The following is a 5,052-nucleotide window of genomic DNA, read 5'->3' on the forward strand; positions in this document are numbered from 1 at the left end:
ATGTTTTACAATTATTAAAATTTTTATATTTTTTGAGGAAAATGTATCAGTTGCTTTTATGTTAATCAAAAATGATTTCTTCCTTTAAAAGTCTAATAAAGTATCATTCTATTTGCAGCCAGCTCACACACTCGTGTGTCACATCAGCTATGCGCTGTGAATAGCTCCTTGTCTTATGTTACTCCGTAGAAATCGACAAATTAGCACTTAAATTAGTAGCTGCCATATCCAAACTTGATGGAAACCGCTGTGAAGAGCGACATCTGTTTTTAGCCTGGAGACAGGCATGGCTGAGCTCCAGTTTTCCCCTGCTTCTGTTCACTTGTAGAGACCAGAAGAAGTGGACCAAGCTCAGGCCAAAGCCGGGAAGCCACACCCTGCCAGACACCCACACTGTTTCCACCGCGCAACGTTTTCTGGACCAAAGTGGAAGCGAGGCCTTTTACACAACCGCTGTTCCACCTGACATTTGAACAACATATCACAGAAGCGGATTCTAGGAAGAAGAATTTATAGGATTATGTCACTGCGTGTCCACATATGGAAAAAGGCTGTGGGTGTATTCAACTCAGTATTTGGACCGTTGAGGTAGAGCTTTCGCACATCTGGTTTTTGAAGATCTATTTTGTCCTGATAAAACTGACAAACTGTGATGAATCCAACAATAACACAGATGCAGCAAACTTTTCTTCACCTACTGCTGCTGTCCCTGTGAACCTCAGAAGCATTACTTTTAAGGATTACTTTTACTACAGGAAAAAGCACATTGCGATGAAGAGCAGACACGAATAAAGGTCAATGCGTATCACACACAAATGCACAGTCTTTCTCTTCCCTATATAGATCCTCGGCTGTACCACAAACGACCGACCACATGTGCCTCTCTCAATGACAGATATAGCATCTGGCTGAGCACGCCATGTTAATTACAGGCCATGTATACTGTAGGCTACAGCTGGAGTCGACACGCACATGGACTTTTACGCACACACCACTTAACAGTGTATACAAAGGCTTAAACACATTAACTGCTGCGTATCAGAGCATTCGAGTAAGTGTGTGTTTGCTTCATGATGTTATATATAGGATGAACCCAACCTGGGCGTGTGTGTGTCACATCCTGTACAGCTCACTTAGGACGGGATAAGAGTAACGCCTTGTCTTTGTATTCAGGCACAATACGAGCACTGCTATTGCCGCTTCATCGCGTCCGGCCCTGGCGCTCACGTACACGTGATCTCTGTGCTCTCCCTCAGCCTCAGGTCTATCACCTCTGCAGTCGACTCCCCGTCCAAATGCAAAATCTGAAATCCAGTTCAACTTCCATTCCTGGAATTCCACAACTGACGCCCTGTGGCCAACCTCCCCCTGAACTCGCTCCATCCATCCATCCCTCCCCCACCACTCCATCCGCAGGCCAGACAGCCAGCTCACAAAGCCTCTTTCTGTAGGCTGCGACCCACAGTGCTTACCTTACAGTTAAAACAGGTTTAACACCACAGACTTACACCAAGTATGGTAACTTGCACCGGGGGCTAACGCTGGCAAAGACTTTTATTGACACATTAAGTACAAGCAACTAAGTAAGGACATATATTTTACATTTCATAGGGGATCTAGAACGTTCATTTCATGACAGTCAGTTCAGAATAATCTTAATTATTATTTGCATGGTTCTGGCAGTTCACACAAAGTCTGAAATCAGCTGTTTTAGCTTCTGCTTCACTTCAAGCCATTTTCTTCTGATCAGGCGGGTGGGGCTTCTGTGCTCCCAGTCAGAGCTGTGTGTGTGTGTGAGATGGCCATGTTAGTTCTTTAGCTCTCTGTGACCTCAAACAGACCGAAGAGCAGGAAAAGCCTCTGAAACAGACCTATTAGAGCGTGCAGTATGCAGCTTTTGGGCCACAGGAATTACTTGTACAGAGTTTGACCTCATTATATAAAACTTTGACCACATTTACTATGAGGATCCACCACTGTAACAATAGATATATGATTTAAAAAAATATAGCAATGCCAGTTGGGCTTCCCTTACAATCTAACAATAAACTCTAGTTCCTTTGGCACACTCTGGGGCAGGCACATACCATAGCTGTCCAAAAAACAGAACCCCAGCACGTGCAAAGTGGAGACGGACACGCATGAGGAAAAGCAACATCTGTTTGAAAATGTTATGGTTAGCCGTAGGCATCTATGTGGCTGTGACTGGGCAGCCAGAGACTAAAACTGCAAGCGGATGTTTATGTGTAGCAAAGAAGGAGCGCAAAGCTTTGTGCGCGGTGCTTAAACTGAGACACTTTCTCTCATATCACGTCACTGATTGGTGTCTCAAACCTGCATTTTGAGGCATTAAAATTAGCATTTTGGGCCCCACAGTGATGTTTTCTTCTGAATAAAGTTATCAGATAACATTTTCGAGGGTCGATAGTATTCGCCCGCTCAAACACTGACCTTTTTATAGAGCCATAGCAGAAACCACTGCTGTGCAATGATGTGGAAATCTTGTCAATGTCGAAGAAATCATTCGGCAAAAAGGATATTTTAAAATATTTTGAAATGAAACCTCAAGCAGTCAGCAAAACACTGAGTTCTCACTTTGTCTGCAAACACAACAAGGACCAAAAATATATGTTTCTGGACAAGAACTACATCCAGAAGACCAAAGTGAACACTGAATATTCTTGGAGCTTGAGAGATTCAAGCTGTTTAACAGCAGCTGGGAAATACTCAGCTGTACCTTTAAATAAGTGTTAAGCAACAGACAGATAAAATATTAAAGTGTCAAATATCAAAATCTAAACATAAACATCTTGGAGGGGATGTGTTTAGGGTGACCAGATATCCCATGTGGGACTACAGACACACAATACTAACAGAAAGAATAGCATCTGAAATAACAAACAATGGTCTTAACTGTAATTAAAAGAGAAGAAGGGAATCCACAAAGACAATCGCAGAAGGCCATGGAAACAATGGTTTGGCGGATAACACATTTATCTGACTATCCAAGCCTGGATAAATGGGAGGACTGTGTCAGGAAGGGGATCTGGCAGGAACCTGTGCCAAATCAGAATATGGACCCATATACTGTGGCAACATAATATGTGTGTGTTTATGTATTATCTTTGATATCCTAACACGTCTGACGCAAACATACTCTTTGTTACTCCGGATACGGCCGTGCTTACAGCACCACACAAATAACTTGTCAGATAATATAATTAAAACGCTCCAAACAGCCAACAGGCCCATTTTCAAGGTCTGAATTGGTGAAGCTGCGGCATGTGCCAGTCAAGTGGCCACACCTCCCTAACTTTGACCACTAATTTCACCTCCTGTCTGTTTTGATTTTATCGCTACTTCATTTTAACATTTTGCATCCTGTCTTTTTCTTTTCCAAAACTTTATAGGGAGGTTGAGAATCTCTCCTGAGACAGACACACAGGCACATGGACACAAGAGAAGAAGTGAATGAATATATAGAAAATGTAACACACATGGTCGCTTTGTCTTCATAAGGAGATGTGTAGCCTACTGTTTCAGCTGAGAGACCCCGCTGGCCAAAACTAACATGCCTCCCAAATCCAAATATCTGTACACACACACACACACACACACACACACACACACACACACACACACACACACACACACACATTTACTAAACTGGGTATTTCCTCCCCTGGGCAGTTCAATCCTTACACAAGGCTTCATTTTTTTTCTTCCTCCCCCGTTTTCCCTCTCAGTCACCTCATACAGGCTTTCTAGGATTTCAGTAATTTGCCAAGTCTACCCAGACTGCCGTCAATTCATTTCATGCTCCAGTTTTGTGGAACGGCAAATTCAAAACCTTCGTTATCCTCTTTCAAGGTAATTCTGCAAAAAAGAGGGAGGAAACCTACAATAAGAAACACAAGAAACTGCAACATATTGATGGTTGATCAATAACAAAAACTATAACAAAAAGGAAAAATAAATATAAAATAAAAAATGGACATATATTGTACCCACTGCAGATGTAATTATCCATGGCTCCTTAGTTTTCCTCTTCCTTTGTGTCTTGAATCCCTTTCCTATTACTCCTGCATTCCTCTCCCAAAAATGGTCATTCTGACCCCTTAACCCTTCCTCTACAAATTTTCATTCTGTTTGCGTGTTGATACGGACGGCCTGTCGTATCACACTGACCCGGAGCAATCCAGCACAGCGTCTGCTCTGACTCAAGCCTGAATGTTCTGCAGCTGGATCTGCGTGAACATTTCGATACAGTAATAAACACGAGCCACTGACCCTGCTGTTGTCTCGTTTCCATGTGTTTCCTGTTTTATTTTGAAGGTTGCTCTGAATGTGGCGTTCTGTGCTTGTAGTTTTCTCCATTGCCATTTTTCCCGTCTTTGTTAGTGTTAATTCAGCTGTAGATTTTGGTCCGTTTCTCTTTTCTAAAGTTCAGCGTCAAAGTTAAACTTTGGTTCAGTTACCGGGGTAACAGACTGTTTCTCTCTGGCTCCGCCCATCCTGCTGCTGTTGCAGCGGCTGACTGACACTCGGTTTTATCTCATTGTCCATAAAGTATCAAAGCACATTCATTTGCAAAAGTTTACTTTTGTACAAACACTGAAATCCCAGTTAAGCAGGAGTTCTTTTTGTACCTTGCATTTTTATAACCACACAGCAGGCTGCAGACAGTTTAACTGTATTCTGACTGCACTTCATATGAAAAAGTGTCCACACATTGAAACATGGCTATTAAATGATGTCGAACAGAGCTTCTAACATATATTTCAGGTCCATAACTAAACTGTATCTGACCTGTTTCTCCATATTTTTATTCTCAGATTCTGTCAAATATAAAATTAGGATTCGGGCTCCGTCTAATGATTCCCACTGAAGTTGGATAAATGGTGATTACGGACAATATAAAAGGGTCATATGTTTTACTGATGACAGAGAGGTCCAGTCTAATTAAATTATAACATAACATAAATATCACAGTCCACATGGACATCCACTGATGTTGGTCGGCTGGATTAAAATGGAGACTCCCCTCTTTTT

General features: G+C 42.1%; 1 protein-coding gene across 2 annotated transcripts in view; it reads right to left on the minus strand.

Moving 5' to 3' along the window:
* plekhh2 (pleckstrin homology domain containing, family H (with MyTH4 domain) member 2) overlaps nt 1-5,052 on the minus strand; it is a 41,331-nt gene that overhangs the window by 27,718 nt on the left and 8,561 nt on the right. The window contains exon 1 of one of the 2 annotated variants that reach the window (XM_005735129.1): nt 3,663-3,747. The exons of the other annotated variant lie outside the window; for it this stretch is intronic. The gene's annotated coding sequence lies outside the window, so the exon portion shown is untranslated. Of the gene's footprint in view, nt 1-3,662; nt 3,748-5,052 lie in introns of those variants that run through there. 2 annotated transcript variants of the gene reach the window in all.

This window comes from Pundamilia nyererei, unplaced genomic scaffold, assembly GCF_000239375.1.
Source record: "Pundamilia nyererei isolate P.nyererei 1_Seehausen unplaced genomic scaffold, PunNye1.0 scaffold00062, whole genome shotgun sequence".
NCBI lineage: Eukaryota > Metazoa > Chordata > Actinopteri > Cichliformes > Cichlidae > Pundamilia > Pundamilia nyererei.